Below are 24,154 nucleotides of genomic sequence, written 5' to 3' on the forward strand. Positions count from 1 at the left end.
GGTAGTGAATGAGTTAACAGCGTGCTGTATTCACTTTGATCAGTAAGATCCACGACAGACCAATTAAAACAGATGCTCAGCCCTTGTTTGAAACCTCAGAGTATTTCTTTCTCTCCTCAGGGTTTGGTTATTTGTTGCAGGCTCACTCTGTCCTTGCACCGTGAAATTATGATCGAATGGAAACCATGAGTACACCCGAGATTCTGAACTTGGATATCCTTTCAAAAGTCTAAAAGTGTAATGAGTCACCACTTATGCCTGTATTACAAGTGAGATGTTATGAAAGAGCCAGTAGCCTCAGAAAGAGGCACTAAACCGACAGCTTTTGCGGTGTAAATCCAGAGTGTCGCGTCACAGGACAGTGCGCAGCTGGTTGCTAACGTTTTTTTTAGCATTAGCGCTGTAACTCTGCAGATGGCTGAACGTTTTCTTGTGCTTTAAGTCGTGGATCTCGGTTGGTTTTAGTTAGTTTATTGAGAAACGGTTGGTGAAAAGTGAGCGATGACATCATTAGCGCTAACGTTCCCTTGTGTGCTATTTACTCATTTAGGTAACACCGCCACTAGCATGTACAGCTATAACGCTAACTAGAAAAATCAGGTACCGGTAAGTGTGTCACTGTTGAGTTGATGGAGCTGATTAGTCACCATAGCAACTGTTGTGACACTCAGCTGCCACGTTGGCTGCCGATTGCAGCGCCTTACTGTCCTTTTACCTTTTGTCAGTCAACTGAAAATCCAGGCGTCACGTCAACGAGACTGTTAATTAGCTGTTTGTTATGTGAATGCGTGGGAAGATTGTTTTTTTTTCCCAGTCCGTCGTCATTGACGCATCTTGAGAGCTTGATGCCTGAGAGCTGCTGTTGGGCAGAGAGTTTGTTTAAAAAGCTTTTCAACGCACCTCACGCCGATAATTGCGTCAAGTTTGTGGCGTAGTTTCAATTGAGGGACTTTGGGATGCGACTTTTCCTCAGCGCGCACTCTCCGGGGGTAAGGCAAGGTTTCAGGAAAGATTTTCGACTTAATGCAAATCTCGCAAGGAGGCTTTCTTTGCGAGCTATCAAAGGTCTGCGCAGAGTTGTGCAGGAAGACAACGAGCTAGTGCCTGCGGGTGGGTGACATCTGTGTAGTCGGGGAAAAATATGTCACACCAACGGATTTGTTTGACACGCCGTGAAATACAACGGAAAGTCAAGCTGCTAAAGTTTTGGAGTTGGACCAGGTACTTGCGGAAAACAGTCGTTCAGCATTTGTGTCTGAATAGCATGAGTCGTGTAGGTCACTTCCGAATTGTCCGCGGATGAATTAAACATCACAATCATGAGTCCTTGCACACTGCTTCTTGATCTTTGGGTTGTTCTGGCCTTTGTTATTCGAGAAAACGTTTTGGCCTCAAGAGGTCTTGACAACAATATACACATGCTCACGAATTTAAAAGAGAAACAGATGTTATTCAGGTTCAGGGGGGAAAAAAGGACTACAGTAGGATTCATAAAACACGGCAATGAATAAATAACATTGCTGCTGTCTTCCCTTTTTTTTTTTTTCAAAAAATCCCTCTTGAATTTCTTCACTGGGATCAGACGTACAAAGAAACAAAATCCTCTTTCTTCTATCCTTGGAACAACCGTAGTCAGGCTTCACTTCCACAGACAATAAGTCACTGATTCAATAGTATTCCACAGATGATATAGTGTGATTTAAATGCCCACACACATCCGGCTCGAGAGGTGCAGCAGTGTTTGAATTTTTGATATGACGTGAAATAAATCCAATAAAACTAATTTAATCTGGACACTTATGGCTCAATGTGGGTTTGGAGGTCCATCAATAAAGAAGAGTTGCGCCTATCTTCCATTTAGATTATTGAAATCGGTTAGCTCACCTAGAAATAAAAGAATTAGCTAAACAAAACAGCAACCGTATTTTCCGGACTATAAGCCGCTACTTTTTTCTTAGATTTTGAACCCTGTGGCTAATACAAGGGTGGGGCTTTTTGGGGGATTTTTCTTTCATCGATAGGGACGCTCTATAGTTTCGAAAATACGCTCAATAATTTTATTTATTTTTTTTTTTTTAAGAACGGATGTATTTGCATCGAATCGTTGCTATGTTTGACAACACATATATATTAAAAAAAAATAAAATATATATATATATATATATTCTTGTTTCTCGATGTTTCATTTTTTTTTTTCTTCTTCTGCCTTATAAAACCCTCAAATCTCCATCGAACAAGCAATATCTGAGCCGCTTTTTTTTTTTCTTGCATCATCTTGTCCTTGAAAAAGTAAAGAGTAGAAAATGCTTTTATCTGTTTTTAAATTTTAAATGTCGGGCGTTAAAATAAAAAGTCATCAACAACAGCAAAAAACATGAAAGTAAAAGTAATGTACATTAAGAAAGTACTTTGTAACTCCCCACCCCTCATTACCAAGAATGTCAACCTAATAGTTTTTTTTTTTTTTATCTCTGTACGAAACACGTTTTCAACTCATCAGTCTTTGATGTCTAGAGTTGCGTATTGTGCTTATGGGAGTCTGTCTAAGCTCAACGTTAGAACGAGTCAGCAGCAAATGGAATGAAAAAAAAAACAAAACAACAGCGACTGCTTTCAAGCTCCCCCAAAGCGTCCGGCGCTTTATCGTTGGTGCATCTGCACTTACCGTGTTCCAACCCAACAAAAGTGATAACAATCGCTACGAGTATACCTATAATTAGGATCTCCTGCGAGATTTTGACAAGACCAATTGGAATGATTAAAGGAGATATATAATTGGTTGAAATGCTTTTTTTTTTCAGGATGTATGTGCATCTCAGGAAAAAAAGATGTCTGTGTAACAATGTTCTTATTCCTCGAACATTTCTATTCATGTCCTTTATATTTCAATTTCAACTTCGGGGCGCTTCGTCTCCGGTTTCGACAAAGGACTCAGGAGTACAGCTACAAACAAAAGTGTCGAGAAACACACCCAATATTTAAGTCTAACTCTGACAGACTTGAATCCTTCACACCTCTGCCAACTTTAAAAAGTCATGATCCGAATACTGAGCATACATATCGGTATTCTCCGGTGCGCGCGTGAAGATCCTTTTCAAATCCCCAAGACTGACACTTTTGGCTGCTTAAATTGTTTTGCTGATGCCGCGATACACTAAGTGAGACGGATCGTCTTGTCGCAGCTCATTGCATTATGTCAATAGACAATCAGCCATTTGCTGGATTTTCCCCTCAAGGTAATTGGGCCAGTGCAATTAGTGCAAGGAGACTCCTAAGTGTTCCAAAATGATGCAGCGTGGCAGACATAGCAGATAGCCACTTAGGCCGAGAAGAGCTCAGCTTTGCCTCGGCAGCTCCACACCGTGAGACACTCAGGCGACTCTAGAGGTGCTTGACGTGGCTCGTTGTGGCATTAACTCATTCACTACCGGCCGAGTACAAAAAAAGATCTTTGACGTCTTTCGCCGTCAATGGGAGTCAATGAGGGTGCTGAAAAGACCATCTTTGAGGCTCTCAGTTCCGTTAGACTCCTGCATGTCAAAGATCTTTGGTAAGCTTATAAGAAATGCAACTTTTGCAAGTTAACCATTCCAGACATGCTCATCCCCTTGACCTCACCTCATCTTCCAGCTCATGGCTTACTGGCCCCCCTTGGGTTTCTTTCCAAATAGCTCATCTCTTTTAGCTCCCGCTGTGATGCAATACTTTCTGAGAGTGATGCGCCCGTGCGCATCATCCTTTTTCCTCTTTCATATCTGTCAATCAAAGTCCTCGTTGACTGGGCTCAAATCAACAATTCAGTCACATCGATGCCCTGCTCTCGAGCTCCCCGTCCATCATTTGTTGCGCCGTTCTTCATCTGTCTTTTTCCCACGGCTCAGGAAGGGCCACGGATGGCAAATTCGAGTCAGCCAAGGCGGCAAGCCATCAAGTATGGGAGCCGGTTGTCAGAAACTGAATGGATGAAACAGACAGTTGGCTGGGAGGGAAATGGACCTGTGATCGTTGCTTTGATTCTGGAACAGCAATACAAAAAAAATTCAGATTTTCACGTTCATCTGCATCTGCTTTAATTGCACGGCATCTCAGTGTCAGTATTGTATCCTCGAGAATCATATTCAACCAACTTTTTGCTCCTAATACGAAGCTCTCAACTCACCTGCCTTCATCACGAGTCATTGCATAAATGTGGTGACCAAAAAAAAAAAAGTGCTTACTCATTGACTGCCATTGACGGCTAAAGACGTCAAAAATCTTTTTTTTTTTTACTTACCATTTACCCCGTTCCTACTTTATAACAAGATAAGGCTGTCTCCTTTAGAAATCAACCTGTGATTTGGAATTGCTCCACTCTCAATAAAAGTGTATTCATTTGCCTTCAGAGGTAAACCTGTCTGCTCCTGATAGAAGTCCCAAACTGACTCGTTATCACTTGACACTTCATAAATGAATCCCAATTGGACACTCTCCCGAGCCGGGACCCAGAAATCAGATTGTGAGTGGCTGTGACACAACGGAGTCCCTTCACCGGTGTGTGTGTGTGTGTGGGGGTGTGTGTGTGTGAGTGTGTGTTTCACTTCTCGCTGCCGGACATTTGGTCTTTTTAAAGAAGATTGCTTCGCGGTGTTTCCTGCCTGCCCGTATTAGACTCACACGGGAGTGCCAGTGAACCTCTTTTGCTCTCAATTGATAGTCCATCAAAGCGGCGGCGAGCCGTTAATGCTCACGGTTAATTGAGGGAATGTCGGGAAATGGCGGCCAACTGAGTTATTAGCGCCTGAGCGCTTAAAATCGAATAAAGGGGGAATATTTTGGCAACATTTATGAATGTTATGAAGCCAAATACCGCTCAGAGGTTTGAATGCAGGGACTCGAACCCACACCAACTGCACCTGCGTCCAGGAGAATGGCCAGAGATTTCGTTTTCGTTGACTCATCCCCGCATTTTTTTGTAGAAGGCTAACCTCTAAAACATCACTCCAATAACTTTCATCGTTTATTTTCCTTTGGCAAATACAATCTTTTGAAACCTCCAAATCCATTCCATCATTGATAGGAACCAAGAATCGAACGACGGGAGTACAAATTGCCAGTGTGAGAGAATCCATTCCCATGGGAACACGGCAATAGCAATTCTCCATCGACCATTAACCAAAGCAGCATGTCAAGGTCCCCTTCACAAGTCGAAGAATAACAATATGAAAACCTCATCTGAACTAAACAACAAATGAAAAATGCTGCCGTTTTTCTGACAACACCTGGAATCTAAATTTTGTTCCAACAACACTGACTTCGCTACCGTTCTGTCACCCCCCGTGTGCACTCCTTCACGCTTATACATTGTTTTGCTTGTCAAAAAAAAAAAAAAGGAGGGAGTGGTTGCGTTGTTGGCGTGACAGAGCGTGCTCCTAGTGCTCTTGTGTGGCTGCTGTGACGATGCCGGCGGATTGCCGTAGGTGGTAAGACAACAAGACAGGAGCGTGTCACAGAGGACATAACTGTCAGCAGCACTCTGATTTACATGAAAAATAAATTTGCAGTTTGCCGAGTATGCAGAATTACGAATTAGTATAAACACAAATAAGTCCCAGTAGCTTTTTTATTTTGGGGGGGGGCGGTTATTTTGCTTGCATATATGTCCTTGGGTTGCATGTTTAGTTCAGGCAAGACGGGCTTGTTTATATCCGTCAAAACTGAAGTGGCTTCAATTATAAGATTAATATGTTGAGTTTCACCCTTATATCAAATTCCTCCACTGAAAGTTGTAAAGAAAAATAACACTGTATTGTATTAAAAAAAAGAACGGATTTTAAGAAAGGGTTGTATGTGTGCCTTTAAGGGGCGTGGCCTCGTGAGTGATTTCAGTGGTTGGAGTTGAGTTGTGTGACTTGTGGCCAGCAACAGTGTTTTCATTTTTTATTTGTGGTTTTGACTTTATGGCCTGTTCAATAAATGGCTAAAGTCAAGGTAACAGTATTAAAAAAGAAAAAAAATACTTTTTTAAAAATTTTAATTAAATTAAAAATAGGCAACTTCTTAGCTTTTATTTTGCATGTTTTTTTTAATTTGCATAATAATTTTTAATATGTTATTGTTATTTATTGTTTTCTTTTTAAATCAATTAAAATAAATACTTGTGTAAGTTCTCTCGGAATTTCTTACTAAACTACAAAAACATATGCGATTGATTTATTATTATTTATAAATGATCTCTTATAATATGTGAGACACATGAAATGCAATTCCTGCTGACACAAAGTTCTGCTTAAGCAAAATCAACTTTCCGGCCCGCGTGCTCTGGTTTGTTGCCACACACGATCGGTTGCTTTGTTTATAGCTAACATGAATCTGCTGTGATGCTGACGAACGGCGTTGCTCCCTCGGTAGCGGCTCACCAAAATGAAAGCCCCTCCAAGCTGTTTGTGCTCGTTGCTCCGCTTTATTTATCTGCATTGTGGTGAGGTGGATCGCCCGCTTGTGTCCGTCCAAATTCTGTCCATCTGTGTCAGGGCTCAATCTTGTCGTCTGGCTGCAACTTGTGCATACTCTTCGACTTATCCTTTGGACTGCCGCAAAAGTTTTGGATTATTGGCTCAATAATGGTTCGGAAACGTGTATAAAGGTGCCTCAAACGTACCTTGTCGATTGCTCTTGGCCGTGGAGAGATAAATTTTGTCCTACTATTGTTTGTTTAGCCCTTGTGCTTGACTGGCTTTGCACAAACATTTATTCAAATAAAGGCCTTCTCTAAAATTGACTCAGTACTAAATGGTAAATTAATATGATTATTGGATTTTAATACTATTTTGGTATTTCAATATATGGAAATTTCAGTAGCATGTTTTTTTTCCTTGTGTGGCACAATTCAAGACAGTCAAAGTGCATTAGTGAGACATAGAAATACATTAAAGATAAGACATTAAAGTTGCATTCAAATGACACAAAGAACACAAAAGCAAAAACAAGCAAATAGTTTAAAGTTTAAAACAGAGGTACATATTTAATGTAACTGAGCTACGGTAAACAAAGTTTGACGCTTGGGTACGAATGAAGTTTTGGCTAAAACTTAATTCACCTAGTTTGCTCTGTAGCCTGTGACTTAGTGTGCACTGGATGCTAAAATATTTTTAGAGGACCATTTTGAGGTTAGCTTATTCTCATATCTTGCCTTTTAAACAAAAATGCATGTCACACGTTAATAGGGGAAAAGCAATGATCAACAACACAATGACCAACAGTAAATGTCAACTGGTCAACCAAAAGATCAGTAATTACCACATCTGTGGTATTGCCATTGACAAAGCGGAAGCTAGCATGCGCGAGCGCGCTTGCGGCTCATTGTACAGTGTATGTGTTAAATTCAGAAATAGCACCCACAACTGACGCTGCGCTCTTTGATACGGCACAACTTTTGGCCGTGAAAGTAAGGTAAATAAATATAATAAAAACTGTAAGGGGGGGCCCCTGTAGCAGAGCTTTAATTTGTTCCTTACTGCTACTTTAAACTGGGGCACAAACATGGATACCTGAGGAACCTCACTGGGATTTAAATAGGATATTAACCTGCTTTTGTATATTAATGTTTAATGAAGAATTATTTCTAAACAGGCAGTATGAAGAAATATTGTTTATAGGGGCTGGGTTACTATCTCGGCTCAGGCCTTCGTCTGTGGTTGCATGCTAGGATAACAGAACACTCAAAAACTGATCAAAGTAGTCCAAGTTGGTCTGCATGCTCGACACCATCTCTCTCTAAAAGTCAACTGGGATAGGCTGGAGCTCACCCCTGACCCTAACGAAATCAAATGCGATAAAAAATGGAGGACCGGATTTCTTTCTATGCTTTATTAGATGCACTGAATACACTACAATGCTAATGGTAAAAGCCAGCAAACAGACGGCTAGCCACGGAAAAATAAGATAAACTATCAAAACCTTATTGAGCTAAACGATCTAAAAAAAGAAAGCAGGCAAGAAATCAAATACAATTAACTGGCAAATGATCAGGTAGAAATTAAATTGGCAAGTAACACAACTGGAAAGGTAGACAATAAACCTCAGACACACTGGCGGAGGATAAATGGATCTTGGCTGGTATTTGTCTATAGACAGTCAGCTGTGCCTCAGGTACTTAAGACAAATAAATGCCTTACTCAATTTCCCACTGGGAAAAGAAAAAATGGTATTGTTGGCGCTATCTTTTACACAGTGACATTTAACAGTTACTCGATGAATCCATTTGCGCACCACTGCTAGCCTAGATCTTCATATATGGCTGAACAAAAGTATGTTTTACTCCAACAGCTGTTAGTTTTTAGCCACTACTATTCTGTGCATGGCAGGAAAAAAAAACAAATGTCCACTAAAATCTCTGCCGTTGAACTTTTAATAGCTTTTATTCAATTTACTGGCGTACCCAATCAGTTGTTCAATGACGCAAAGTCGCAGTTTGTTTCGGTAGCAGTGCTAATGCGTTCTGCTTTGTAAAATAAATGAAAGTGTACCAAACGCGCTAATTTAGGAACATGAATAGGGCTGTTGTTTAAACTTCAAAGACACGTTTGTGTTCCATCCCCACTCGGCATTTTAATTATCTGGGTCAAGGACCGCGTCTTCCCTCTTTTGGGCTGCTTTGAAAATGATGATGATCCAAACAACAACAGCACTCCCACAAAGAATTAAAATCACATATTTGAGTAAAGTCTTGCTATTGGTTGGCAACCAGCTTATTTAATTTATTTATTTATTTTTTTTAAAGCGTTGCCCAAATACTTCTTTTTTTTTTTTTAGCGAGGCATCACCGTGACGGAGCCCTGCCCTTTAATGATTCTGATGACTTTGTACTCTGAATACCAGCCACAAAAAACTCAATTACATTTTATTACAGACAGTCGGGAGTCCTCTGAGTGCCGCGTTTGGATCGCGCCATCTCAGTGAAGGTTTTATTGAAAAGTCATTCGGTGAGATATGGATGTCACCTGAATCAAATGCACTTATCCCACCACTCCTCCTCGAGTCATGTAAATGAATCGCAATGGATGTCAAAGTGGAATTTACAGGTGGTTAATGTTGCATTTTTTCCATATTTATTTTGGGGTCAACATGGCTGGCCTATATGGGAAAAACTTTTCTAAGGTGACACGAACCTTCGTTGTCCTCCCATTTTATTACTTTTGAGAAAAATGGCACTCCTCTCTCTCTCCCTCCCTCCACACACACTGTTAACACTGTATTTTCACCTGTATGCACTTTTAAAGCAAGATACACTCCAGAAAGTCTTGGAGTAACCTAGCGATAAAATATAGATGCGTTTGCCTTGTAAAAAGCGAGAGAATGTGACGTGAATGAATTTTCTCTTTGGTACAGAACTGGAAGGGGAGGTGTGTGTGAAACATTCATTCAAAATGTTGCTGCGCACACTCCTGGTGCCCGCTGAGGATGATGAATACTGCATGTAATTGTAAAAAGGCGAAACAAAGGATGAGCTGAGCCAAATGTGGTGAGTGGTGCTTTCATTTTTTTTTTTTTTTTTACACTTTACACTTTACACTGCAACATATGGGTCCTGATCCCTGTGAGAGATCAAATTTATATATATTAATGGCCGTCATTTTTACATTTAATGTTTCCTAAGTTCTATTTTGACGAGCCTAAAATGAGGCGCCGCTGGGCAGTGAAAAAAATCACAAGTTGCATCTCAGACATGAGACATTGTGTTGCTGTTGTGTTGCGATGAGCATATAACGCAATGAAAAATGCGAGGCAGACCTTCACGTCTTGGCTCATTAAACAAACAACGGGTGGTGAGTCATGGCTTTTTCTTCAACGAAAACAGTTTACCGCAAATTAATTTGTCAGTTTATCAATCTTGCAGGAATTTAGCGAGTGTAATTAACATGTTTCGTGATTTCAACCGGGACCAATCTTTTGACCGGTGCTCAATTTAAACGCAATTAAATTCTTCTTGTTTTTTTTTTTTTTGTTTTTTTGTCCCCCCCCCCCCCCAACTCTGAAATTATCCACATGCCTGTTTGATTTGCTGTCCGCAATTCATTTTAAATTGTTTTGTTGCCAGGCAACAGATGTTTGTGCATTGTCAATGGAGTTCTAAGTGGTTCCTACCAAAACAACAGTAATAATGTCAGTGAATGGCAATTACGTGGGTCTTGCTAAAGAAAAATCAAATCAAATAATTCCGGATTCAGAGATGTATCAATGCTAAGGCGTAAATTTAAGACTTAGCTTTCATGAATGTCACTTTAAGGGACTTACATCCCAAGCGTCTTTTCTTTTTAACCGTTTTATTATCATCATTAACTTTTTTTAACAAATGACAAAGGAAAGACTTTGCATCCACAATGTGCTTAACAGAAAAGCTAACAGTTAGCCTCGCTTTCTTTTTTGTATTTTCGGGTGGTCTGGAGGCCCCGACGGAGATACTGGATCCTATTTTCGTAAGGGGGGTTACAAAACTGTTCATTTTTATTTTCTTGCCCGGGCAAGTCTGGTGGAAAAGTGTTTGAGTAATGAAAGAGAATGAGGAGAGCCGCGTTGGCTGCGTTCACTCCCACAACGGCGCAAACGCCCCCTTCTAATCGCACACATTATTTGCATAGTAGTGCCTCTCACATTTTTAAACATCAGCTACAATCTTAATAATCAGTATGGCATTATCTCGCTTTAGAAAAGGGTTACTTGCTTGACTCCGGATTCTAGACGTAAATTTGCAATATTTCTGATGGACACATGAAAGTGGATTAGTCAGTAATAGAAAAAAAAAAAAAAAGATTTTAATGCGCCTCTTCAGTCATCATTTTTAGAAGTCAGAACCCGGCCTTCTGGCAGGCAGTGCATGCATAAATTTGTCTTAAGTCCATATGTGGACATAATAACCTTATTGAAGGATTGACGCAAAAGAGTGGTTGGATGCGGTGCCGCCAATGAGGGCAAACATGGCTGCTGAAAAAGCATCTTGCTGTGTGATGCACCGTGGCACAATCATGCGAGGTGAGTCCGAGGGAACGCCGGAAGGCAGAGAAGATGGCTCAGGCAACACGGCTAAAGAGAACCTTAATGATTGTGGGAATGCAAAGAGAGAGGTGGGAATAAACGCGTCAGTGGGCAGCAGCTGGACCTTTAGGCGGTGTCGAGGGGCCTCTGCAAGAGTTGCAATGCGGAACAAGCCGTCAGGAGATGCGAGCGCGACAACGAGTAGGGATGGGAGATTAAGGTAAATGACACATTTTTGTAACGCGCCATCTCCTTCCTTCAAGAGAGTGAAAAGTCCTTACTTTTATCCAACACACACGCGTCTCATCCTCATGATTCAGCGGGTGGGATTATCATCTTCAGACAGCTCCACCACCATGGCAACGTGCCCTTGATCAGTCTCAAGTCTGCATGGCGTACAGTAGCTCCTCAAGGGGGCTTTCTTTTGCACCAAGGTGCAAAGTTATAGAATACAAATGAGACACATTTCCAAAGTAATTGCCCTCAAATCCTACTTAAACGTCGGCACCCTGTGAGAAGTTCTCGTACATACAAATTAGCACCATCATGCAGCTATTAAGACGACTCTCACACTCACGTTCTCGAAGGGAAGGTTTTTTTTTTTTTTTTTTTTTTTAATTAACTTGGTGAGCTTTGTGGTTGTTTCATCGGCATACACTGTTTAATTATTTATATAGAAAACACTTTTAGATAGCTAGATGCTATTTACCCTTGGTAATATTAATTATGACCCAAGCACCTGGCAGTGCAAAGGCCTATGTGAAATTGCGCTTCTTCATTGTTATTGTTTTCTATCAATTTTGGGACAGCTGTCAAAAATTGTGAGGACGTAGCTGGAGCTGTGGTGCAGCAACACAAAATCATCTTTAATTTGATGTTGAAATTATTGTTGCTCCTCTTGCGTTCAAATCAATTCCATTTCCCGTTCTATGGTTATCACCACTTTTCCCCCCCTCTTTGCCGGGATTCTTAAAGGAATCGGCAAAGGCTGCTTAAATGTCATTTGTTTATCGCTATTTTCTGAAAATGTTTGTTTAGCTAAATATCGACCCGCTTTTGTGGCGTTTAACTTCCACTGCCCTTGCACACCTGCAATAATGCTCTAATTAGTTGATGCATACTTTACATTGCAGATAGTTATTGACCCTACTTTGATGTATTGATTTGCAAAGACAAATTACTGTGCGACTTGATATTTTGACATGCGACAATGCTGAACGCTGCAGCATCTATTCCGGAATATTCCTGCCACTTTGCATGTTCCGTCCCTTGGCACATGTGTAAACTGTATTCCCTGCAGCAGTGTCAGACCACCTACTATTTGCATAAGCTTGTCGCACGACCAGTCCCCAGACACTATGCCAGAGAATGTAATTATATTTTTTTTCATCATTGATTCGGGTTTGAAAGTATTTGATGCGCTAATGTGCAGCAACTCCCAAGTTGAAACGATATTGCAGTTGCTTGTCGTATATTCACGGAAGGATGAATCGGAACAGATGCGAAAATGTGAAACCAGCTGCAGAGATTCACTTGTCCAATCAATATTCTCGTTTTATTTTCCTTTGCAAGACTGAATTACTGTCTGTAAAATGACTTGACGTTTTTTTTTTTTTTTTGTGACCATTTTTATGCTCTATCCCGGCTTGCTCCGCCAAGCAGAGTAGTGGTTTAAAAAGAAAAAAAAAAATCCTTTCATCCATTTTCTATACTGTTTGCGCTTGATATGAATTGAATACAATTATATATTTTTTTAATATTTAATCGTAAAGAGGTCAAAATATCTATGAAAAAGTCAAACTAATGGTTGAATTTAAAGATGAAATAAACTCAAATAAATAAATTTACTTCTTTCACATTAGTCTTATCATAATTAATTATTTTTTTACCCATATAATAGAAAGTCAATACAATTGGATGAAGGTAAAATGACAAACAATTGATTGGCTTGATGATAAAAATTAAATAAAAGAACCATCAAGAAGAAAATGCTATTCAAAAAAACTAAATATTGTAACATAAAGTCAAGGCAATAAAATCATTAACTTAAAAAAAAAAATGAAATATGCACGCTTTCCTGGTTGTATGGAAGCAGCTGCTATTATTAGCCTTAACTAGTCGACTCAGACACTGCTTTCACATCCCTCACTGGAACTTGCTCCTGCTGGCTAGATTTCTTGTTTAACAACTTTCTTCCATATTCTCTGTCCTGCCTGCCTTTGCATCTTGCAGTTGTTGTTCCTCCCTCAGCGGGTTTTGTGCAAGAGAGCAGCAACTAATGCACTTATGTACCATGCTCTGGCATTCGGGTGAAATTCGTTTTTGTTGGCTTTCGGCACATTGGCCAAGCTGGAATGTGCATTAGCAAATTGTCAGCAAACGAACTTTGGTCGTTGTGGTGAAGTTTTCGGACTTACTTCGGTGACTGATCTGATCATTGCATCTCCAAATTCAGTGTTGTCGCCATCACAACAAATGGAGTTTGGTGACAGAATTGGGACGGCTCTGTCATCACTCGCAGTCAAACTACAACAGGATGGAAATTTATTAATAAGTAAAGCGGCGTGACAGAACAAGAATGAATCCCAGCTTGCTCCATGGCAGACAGACCAAACCAAAGCAGAGGAAGATGTGCAACCTGTTTGTTGTCACGTGGCAGTTTTTAAAAAAATTTTGTACATAGTTTTGCCTCTATTCAGTTTAACTAATACAATGGAAGCCATTTTCAGACACTCCTTTACACTCCTATGTGAAAACGAAAAGGACATAAAAATCTGTACCTGGGACTGCATGCCTGGCTTTCTAAAAGACGCCAAAATACGTCCTTGGGATTGAATGAGTTTTAATTGCTTTGGTCTGAAGTGCTTGGTTTTCAAAACAGTACTGGAAGAAATCTGAAAACCATGCCACAAAGCCCAATTTTTATTTTTATTTTTTTTATTAAATAAACTTTGAAAAAGCACTGGCCTTCTACCCAAACTACAGTTTATCCCGTTTTATGAGATATTAATAAACTTCAAACAAGCAGTTGTATTAATCGATGATTGTTATTTTTGCTGGACCCAAGATGACCCTATTTTGGAGGTAGCGTCTCATTGCACCTTTTCTTGTGCAGCAAAAATTGGGCATGATAATGTACCCGACCCCTGTGCGGTTCTGAGCCGCTTCAATCCTGGGGAACAGCATGAGTTGCGGAGGAAGGAGAATGGACTAAAGTTCAATAGAAATTTGAGACATCGCAGAAAAATTGCAAACCCTCACACGCCCCTCTCTCAGCATGCACTTGTTCATTATTCCACTAATCTGCCACCTCCCACTGCCGAATCGTCACGGCGGCACAGGAGGAGAGTGTCCAAGCACCCAGATTTATTTTTTTTTTTTTTCAACTCTGGGTTTGATGTTGGGAAACATGAATGAGTCTTTAAATAAATCAGGCTTAATCTAAGTGAGAATGATGGGTTTTTGATTAGATTTTCCTCTTGTGTCGTCATTCATCGGCACATTTCGTGTCCTTTTTTTACTTGTGACGGTAAAACACGAACTCGTCTATGGCCTCGATGTAGTCAAAATACTTTTCGACTCACTCTAACAGTATCAAAGCGTACATCCACATGCTCTGGAACTCTATTTCCCACCAGTCAATCAGAGAAAAGTCCAACTCTTTAAAAAACGAAATGCTACAGGCAGACGATAAGATCCAACGTATAGTGAAGAGTTCATCAGATGCTTGGAAGTTTATGAGGCATCGCTGTTTATCAGCTACTATCTGTATAGAGGTGTATAATCTTTATAGCACCAGAAAAACAGCTGTGGAGTTTACGGTGTTTCAAAAAAGGTCACCCCGCTGATGGAGTGAAGCAAACGCGTGCTGGAGATGGTCGCACCGGAGCGCCGCTGATCGACACGCTTCGCCGCTGTGTGACAATAACTCAGGCGGGGATACGAACACCACGCGAGCTCATAAATGCATAAAAGAATAAGTTGACGTTCCGGGCGGGCGGAAGCTGGAGCGTCATGGGCCGGGGGGGGGGGAGGTCTGAGCCAAAAACACAAACTTGCCACCCGCTCACGAACTTGGGCTTTGCTTAATGAAGCTTCTCCCCATCCGACTGTGTCCTGACAGCTGCTGATTCTCCAAGGATGATTAATGTGAGCTGCAGCTCAAGCCGAATATATTTAATGTCATCTGCAATATCATCATGCAGCGGCCTGGATGGCATAAATTCATGTGGCATGTTGTCTGAATCCATCAACAAACGCTTGAGAATCCTTTTTTTTTTTTTTTCCATTACCTGGTATGCCTGAATCCATCCGTCACTTCATCCAGCGAGGACTCCAGTGCCACAAAAAGTTAAGCAGCGATAGCCTGCGTCCCCATCCCATTTATCACATGTCAAGTATTTGCTCTTTGACCGCATTGATGCTCGCTAGGGGATGTTTCCTGAAGAGAGAGGAAAAAAAACAAAAAAAAAAACAGTCGAAGGCAGGCGTGGGCAAACTACGGCCCGGGGGCCACATGCGGCCCCTTAAACGTTTTAACCCGGCCCGCCAAACTTGAAAAAACCTTGTTAATGTTTTATTTTCTAAATACTGTGGTTTTTCAAAGACATCTATATTTTTTGTAATGCTTTTGTTCACTTTCATTTAAAATGAAATGTTTATTTTTCTCAGATGAGGTGAGGTTACCGAAACACGCCGTCCATCTGCTCCTGGTCCGGCCCCTCTGTCAAGTTTTAGAACCCATTGTGGCCCGCCAGTCAAAAAGTTTGCCCACCCCTCATCTAAGGACTTATCTTCTGTTAATTGATGAGGTTGAGATGTGATTTTTTTTTTTTTTTTTTTTTTACATCAGGGACTTGTTCAAGGAGCGAGCGCTGAGAACAGCTGTACGGCTTTCACAAATTTCTTCTGGCATCATTAAAAAGTCAAACTTAATTAGAAAATTGGATCCGAGCTGCAAAATGGAATCATTGCCCATTGGTGCTCAACCCTGCCACTACATATTCAAGTGTTTAGTCTTCCCTCTTTAATGAATCTGTTAGTCCCAAGCAAAGAATTTAACACCACTCAAGTCACACATCCCCAAATCTTTAATGATGGTGGAGGAAACTCAAATAATTAGCACGCTGTGGACCGGATTTGGGATCATCCTCAAAAGAATTCCAAAAAGGAAATATTCGATCACAGGCTTATGCAACTTTTGTGAAGTTTCTTCAAGACGACTCGTCTTGTGGCTGCTGTGCCTGTCTGCATGCACTCCCTTCAATGTCCTGGCTTGGTCCTGATTAGATGACAGACGGTCTCCCGGGGATCCAAACAAACCATGCCGCGGGATGTTGCAGGCGCAACAATGCTCTTCACAGTGTCCTCAGCGTGAACCTGCTTTCATCTGTGAAAAGAACGAGGCGCCAATAGAGAAATCTGAAAATTTTTGTTTTCAATCTCCGGGAAATCCGCGTGAATGTTGGATCTTCGGTTTCACTCTGGTGCCTACTGCAGGTCGATTGTAGGAGTCTGGCAGTCCTTTTCCGACTTGGTTCTTGAAATCTTATGACCCCTTCCTCAACCTTTCCTGGCACTGGCTTATTTTCCTGCCATCTCCTCCGCAGTCCTGACAATGTGCTGCGAGGCAAAACAAACCTTCTGAGTCCGTTGAGGTGTTCCATAGCGGAGGAGCTGAGCTACTTCTGTGGGTTGAAGGTACTGCCTCCTGCGACCATTTGAGACGATTTCATGATGGAGTTCCGCTGTAAATTTCAGATTTGGATTTTAACCTTTTGAGAAATGATGGCGAATGGAACTAGAATGAAGTTTGACTTACGGCGCATATGCAATATGACAAAGGTTCAAGGCGGAAATGAAAGTGGAAAGTAATGAGTGGCTGCTGCATGTGTGACAAGCTTTACGTAGCTGGCAAAAAAAAAAAAACTGTCATACTTAATATGAACTGCAAATCAACTGTGTTCACAGACAACGCAGGCAAAGGGTGGCCTTGATTTAAATGTCACTGCGTGATGTTTTTGTTGCTATGGAAACATTCCAGCCAGACTTTGTTGATGTTGTGCAGTGTTGATTTTCTCTCAAAAGAACTACTGGAGTTGCATTTGTTCTCCTAATGGGCTCTGCGAGGGGTGTTTGTTGAAGAGGAAGCGCAAAGTGGTCTGGGGAGTGAGATGGGAAAACCAAAATAAGAACCACCACTCACCTGCTCCCTCCTTGTGGGGCAGTAGAATGAAATTGTCCTCCGGCTTGCACAAATGTCAGCAAGACGCCATCAGTGGCAAAAGCAAAGATGGAATGCTGATTAGGAAGCTACAAAGAGCACTTTGGCGGCAACATAAATAGATAAGAAACACACATTTTTAGTGTGTGACAGACCGGAAGGTGATTCAGATGAGGAAAAAGTGCTGTCTACACTCTGATTTTTTTTATTTATTTTTTTTCCTGTGAAGACGATATATATCCAAGTTGTAACAAACCAGAAAACAGTCTACGGGTGAAAAACAACCAATCGTGAAACTGAGAGGGTGGAAAACTCATACAGAGCTAAAGCACCAACATTGGCTATGACACTTAAATGTCCGGAAGAAAAACAATCCTGGTGTATTCCGTAACAGACAATCCATAAATAAAAGCTGAAACATTGATTTGTTTTTCCTCCACATCCAAATACGTTAACCCTCATTGTCACCAACCCGCTAGAGCGGGGTGTACATTTGTCGCAAAACACAAACTATATCGTTGTGACCTTCATGCGGTACGTCCGCCCTGAGTTGTTGTCAAGCAGATGGAACTTGTAAGGGAGCTGACCTTTTTTTGCTACGCCGGCCACCTTTTGCGGCTCTCGAGCTCTCAGGGGAACGTTGACTCACTTGTAACTCCACCAAGGCCTTGTTAGCCAGCTCCAGTAACCCTCGGTATTGATGAGACACACATGTACCTGCCAAGCAGACATTGCATTGTATGGTCTCTTGTGATTGTTCTTGCTCCGAGCTTTGCAAGTGGCAAAAAAACAAAAAAAAAAAACAAAAAAAACATTTTTTTCCCCCATGTAAAAAAATAAATAAATAAGCACCCCTCCGGGAAAAAAAACCTTCCCCCATGTAAAAAAAAAAGAATAAATAAAATCAATTTTTTTTTCCCCCCATGTAAAAAAAATAAATAAATGAAAAAAAAAAAGCACCCCCCGTGGAAAAAAACTCCCCCCATTTATAAAAAAATAAATAAAAAAAAAAAGGCTTTTTTTTCCATGTTAAAAAAAAAAGGTGCCCCCCCCTCTGGAAAAAAAAGTATCCCCCCCATGTAAAAAAAAAAAATAAATAAATTGAAAAAACGCCCCCCCCCCCCGGAAACCCCCCTATTTAAAAAAAAAAAAAAAAAAGAAAGCTAATAAACAAACTAATACAGAGTGGAAGACAATATATTACAGTAGACATGGATCAAAAAGCCATTTGAAAAGAAGTTTTCCTGCTTGGTGATCAATAAAATAAAATTTAGGAAGCCCTCCCATAAGTGGTTATAAACTCCTCTGTCCCATTTATCCCAAAAGCTATTTCCAAATTGCCGTAAATTCCCCCACTGCTAGCACCAAAGTCTTTTGATCCATGGCCTCTCTTCTTGTGGACTAACGAGAAGAAGAAATGGCGCATGATACGTGTTTAATTAGCACAAAGCCGCCATATTTAAAGCATTACATATACTATATAAGATGAATTACGAGGCCAACAACAAAGCCCTCAAAGATAACGCTTGAAAATAATTTAATATAAAACCGCAGCGGGAAAATTAATCAGCCGTCAGCGGGTGTCCGAAAATAATGATCAGAGCCTTCCGTCTAATTTATTTCATAACATCTGACTTTTGGACCTCCAGATAAATAGTGGAAGAGTGCAGGCGGCCCACTGCCTTATGCCTGCAGGCTTCCTATTTGAAAACAATTTTTTTTTTTTGTGTTGTTGCTGCTGTGCCTCACCTCACTGATCATTAGTCACAACGCGAGCAGATACTATAACCAAGCCAGGGACTATTGACGAGAGTTATTTTTACTGTGGAGTTTGGCTTGAGGGAGCAGATAATGATTATCGCACATACTTTTTTAAAAAAAGAATTTGTCAGTGCCCTCTGATTGGAGCTGATTGGTGGCAGTCGGTCATATTTCCGTGCGTGGGCCCCCACGGGCTGGGGTTTGTCAATAGAGGGTGTGAGCCATGGCAAAATGTCACCTCAGTTCATAAAGTCTTAGAAAATAAGAAAAAGATCAACAAACTTGTTAGCTTTTTCTTAGGGCTATTTTTGAACAAAAATACCACAACAGAAGAATAATGTTAAAAAATAAGGAACATGCATCTTTAAACAGATATTTTCCAACGGTATTTTTTTGCAAGTACATTTTTCTTTTTTTCATATTTTGTCAAAAGTGACCCTCAACACGTGGCAAATTTAGGAGCTAAGCTGTCAGGGCAACAATTAATACTTCATTTTTGGCCACTTTCAACTTAAGTGAACCTTTAAACAGAATTGAAACAATCATGCAGTGAACTGATCTCCTACATTTGCTGATGAGGAAAAGCATGTTGAGAAAAAAAAAAAAAAAAGGGGGCCCTAAGATTGACCTTGGAGGAACATCACATCTCCAAAAATTATGCGAGGCCGACAACTACAGAAAAAAAAATATTTGACAGATATGAGCCTGTTAGTCTGTCCTCGAGATGCCTACCAAGTCCTTCAGCCTGTCAATGAGGATGTGACGAAAAACAGTTTTAAAAGCTGCGCTGACATCAAGCAGAATCGAGAATGGACATTTAGCCGCATCAAAGGCCATCAAAATGTCATTCCAAACATTTTCTGGAACTTGACGGGAATCACACTGAACTGTATTCAAATATACTGTACTGCATCTACTCGCGACGATTTTCTTTCCTCAAATTTGAGAGATGAAGCTTTGGATTGGGCTAATTGTTGCTTAGAACCACTGGGTTGACTTATTTTTTTTTTTTTTTTTAAATTGTGTTCAACCTCAGCGGTTCCGCTTATTTACATGCTAAATAAAATATATATGCTATGAAATTTATAACATATCCCTATACAGTATTAATATTGTTATTCTCTGCCTGCTTCCTTTGGCTCGCTGCATAGCTTGTGCCCTTTGTTTGCTAAAATGTTTGTGAATATAAATGCCAACAGAGAGATGCATATCTTTCAATGAGAGCATTCCCCCCCCATCCTGCCTCTAAAATGTCATAGCCACTCTATAAAGTGGCTTCATAGCACACGCACAGGCGCAGCTTTGAGTGCTGCGCATTTACGACAGGACCCCCAGCATTAAAAAAAAAAAAAAAATAGAAATCATGCCGCAAAGCCTCGCCAGGAATCACCATTAATGAATTATCTCCGGTTCGTCAGTCATGAGGGTTAACAGTGAAATGTGCTTTGGGCTTACTTACACTAATTAAACCAATCGCTGGCCCATCATTTTGGATTCATTAATAGCTCGCCGCCTTTTTTTTTAAATTTTTTTATCCCCCCCCCCCCCCCCCCCCCCCCCAAGGGCGACCTGCTGAAATTGAACAGCTCACAACTGCAATGCTGTGTCATCACAGAGCAGCACCTTTGACACCCCGTTTGGTGAATAACTAGGGTGAGAGATGAAGTCGTCATCCATCCACCCGAGTAGCCCTCTCTAAACACTGACGAGTTACATGTGTGCATTTCCAAATGAGTAAAGACAGTCAAGTGCAACATCTGCTCTTACCGTGAGTGTTTCCTTGGCTGGATGTCTCATGCTTTGACCTTTTTGGCCATATCAGTTGAGTAGGAGTGAACAATGACCTTTGGCTCTATTACAGCTGATTGGATTGGTTCTCCCCACGTGGCCGGCTCGCCGCCCACCTCATCCGCCTGCGGCAGCATATAGAAGCCTTCAATTTTGTGTACTTACTCTCCGCCACAACACACACACACACTTTATATCTCTCAAGAACATCCCTGTCATTCTTTCACTCATCCATCTTTGGAGCTTCCCAGCTATTTCTTTCCTCCGTATCATTTTCGATGTGCTTTTTCGACTTCCCTGTTTCTGGAAGTCTTCCATCCTTGTGCAGTTCCTGACACATTTTCAGAGTGTCTTTAAATGTCTGGAATATTGAGTGGATTTTCATCCAAAGATTAAAGGGGCAGTTTGCAATTTTTAAGATTTGAATGTAGCCTCCCTTCCTATCCTAGCATCTCAGCAGACAATCCAGTGCCAATGCTAACTTTGCACGTGGTTTTCCAGGCGCATAGAAAATCACCGTTAAATATTTACCCATTATTTGCCCGTTTTGTCATTTTAACTTTTTTTTTTTTTTTTGCTAACCTGACTCAATGAGAAACTAGACGCCGAGCGCTGAATAAAACCTGCAAAATGCCAGCTGTGCTCGGCGGAGATTGAATGTGCAGATTAGCTCTTTTCATTTCAGACGCAGGGAATTGTGACATTTAATTTTTTTTTTTGTATGCTTGTCGGCACCCAACGACTTTTTGGGGAAAACTTGTTAGGCAAAAGAGTCATATGTAAGGTTAAAATTTCGAGTGCTATTGCACTTTGTAACAGCATTTGTGGAATGTTGGAACTTTTGTATAATGAATGTAATCTGGATTTACGTGTTTTTTGACGAAATTTTGGATTTAATCTAAAAAAAAAACAAGTATTGCACGGGTGTTATTTCCCCGCTGGAATTATTATAATTACATCCAAGTAGAAAGTGACACCCACGCACACAAACGCACACACTCACATTAAACGTCAATGTCAACAATAACCCGAGCACAGATATGAAATAAATTTAAATGACTTTTTTTTTTTTTTTTTTTTTTAAGTTTTTCAACCTCAGTGTTGCTGGTATTTGAGTGAAAAACAAAAAATAATTACCAGATAGTGGAGACGCTTGCTGTTCCATTAATATAATTTCCTGAGCGGGTTTTCATTAAGATTATGGAACCTGGCTGCAGATATTTCCTCCCATTTACCGGAAGAGCATTAGTGATGTTGACCATGGATGTGGGTCAATAAGATGTTGCCTGCACTCCAGTTTATCTCCGTTTTTTTTTTTTTGGGAGGGGCACTGTGCCAGTCAGGCTATTTCATTATGAGACGTTATCTTGCATTATTATAAAAACACCATTGCAGGCGATAAGAGAGCTGCACCTTTTTTTTTTTTTTGTGTTGTAATGAAACTGAGGACACATTTTTTGCCTGTATATGCAGGGACGGTGCCTATAGAGGAGATTTGCACCTCACATTTAAAATACTTGCAAAGACTAAGAAATAAATCAAAAAACCCTCCTGAGGTCTGAAGTTTTATTGAGCTCTTGAACTTTATGTGATTAATACATTTGCACGCTTTTGCACAGTGCGGTAGAAATCCAACATTCCTCTTCCCACCTGCTCATAACAATAACAAGCAAAGTTGGAACTCAGTCCCTGCCATGAATACAATTAACACTAGAATGGGTCCCAGGAGAGAAAAGTGCGAGACAGAAAATATTCGCGTTTGTTTATCCATCCGTGGAGGCTACTTCCTGATTCACACGCAGTTCAAATATGAGATCATGATTAAAAAAAAAAAAAAAATAAATAAATAAAAAAAATAAATAAAAAGTCCAACCAGTCACCAGTCCGAGTCGCTCAAGTTGTGCTTCTTGGCTAAAGTCACAATATGATGCCATCCATCACCTGAGCTGCATCCTCACGTTCAATGGGCACAAAAAAAAAAAAAAAAATTGTCAAGAAATTACAGAACTAAATGGGAAGGTGATGGGTGTCTCCGCCTCTTTGTAATGAAGCATTGTGTTCGTCTGACATGAACACTGAATAATCAGGATGTTTTTTTGGGGGGTTGGGGGGGTTGATATTAATCTTAGATGCTAATCAAGCCCGCTGTGATCATATTTGGCCTCTGGAAATTCTATTTATAGGATAGCATTGTCCTTACTATGTAGTTAGCATAAAATGATGGGGACTGATGATGCCAAAATATATTCCTCACCCGGCAAAATGAAGCTTAACACTCAGAAATGGTCAACGATATTTGCATGTCGTCCGTTACATTCTGTGAACGTACCGCCTGACACGTCGTCAGGAACAAGAGTAAGGCGATGTGAGCCCAAAACAAGATTAAGGCATTTATGATTTTTGTGGAACACTTTAAACGGTGAGAAAATGCTGTAAAGATCAACTTGATGCTTCTGCAAACTACTTGTGATGATCTCATTTTTAAAATTTTTTTTATTTATTATTTGTGTGTGTTGAGGTTGTCTTGTTTGCCTTACGGTGTTTGACAAAAACCCTCGCTGGGTTTTGATCACGAATCCCGCTCGGTGCCATCCCTACCTTCACTTCTGTCGTCTCGGTCTGTTTTTGATTCACCTTTCACATTCCCCCTGCTGATTTTGTCAACTTCCAACCATTCCCCCCCACCCCCCACCTTTCTTCCACCTTCTGTTGTTACCCCTTCTTGAATAGTTTGTGTTCCTGACTTCTTTCACGCCTGTTCATCATTATGATATTTCCTCAGGGGGGTGAAAAAAATGAATCCCTGTCTGGAAACGGGGAATAAAAAAAAAAGTGCAAAAGGGTGACTTCCGACACATTTTATAATTGCTGTCAGCAACAACAGCGACAACTCACTTAATTGCCCGTCGCCCAATTTTTGGTGAGCTCGAGGTGGTGACGGAAGTATGAGCAAGTTTAAAAAATAAAAAATAAATAAAATAGTTGACATTCGTAGTGAAAAGGACAGGCGGGGTGAGGAGGAATCGGAGGTTAAAAAAAATAAAAGGATTTGCTGGGCAATACAAATCAATACACTGTCAAATATGGATGAAAATATTGAATGTATCGGAGTGTTTTGGTAAGCTCACCTCATCGGAGAAAAAAATATACATTTTAACTTTAAATGAAAATAAACAAAAGCATTACAACAAAATATCTGTGTTTGACACATTTAGAAAAAAAACATTAACAAGGTTTATTCATTTAATTTTTTTCAAATTTGGCGGGCCGGATTCAAACGTTTAACGGGCCGCATGTGGCCCCCGGGCCGTAGTTTGCCCACACCTTCCAAATTGGTGCAAGCAACTCACAACGCGTTTGTTCCTGGTTCTA

General features: G+C 40.6%; 1 long non-coding RNA gene across 1 annotated transcript in view; it reads left to right on the plus strand.

Annotated features, from left to right (window-relative positions):
- Positions 1-9,452, plus strand: part of LOC148316720 (uncharacterized) — a 55,779-nt gene extending 46,327 nt beyond the window's left edge. Inside the window, exon 3 of the long non-coding RNA XR_015840101.1 lies at positions 9,367-9,452. This is a non-coding gene — a long non-coding RNA (uncharacterized LOC148316720). The remainder of the gene's footprint in view (positions 1-9,366) is intronic.
- Positions 9,453-24,154: the final 14,702 nt, after the last annotated feature.

Source organism: Idiotropiscis lumnitzeri, chromosome 21 (genome assembly GCF_059441095.1).
Source record: "Idiotropiscis lumnitzeri isolate Australia: NSW breed Sydney's pygmy pipehorse chromosome 21, RoL_Ilum_1.0, whole genome shotgun sequence".
Classification (NCBI taxonomy): domain Eukaryota; kingdom Metazoa; phylum Chordata; class Actinopteri; order Syngnathiformes; family Syngnathidae; genus Idiotropiscis; species Idiotropiscis lumnitzeri.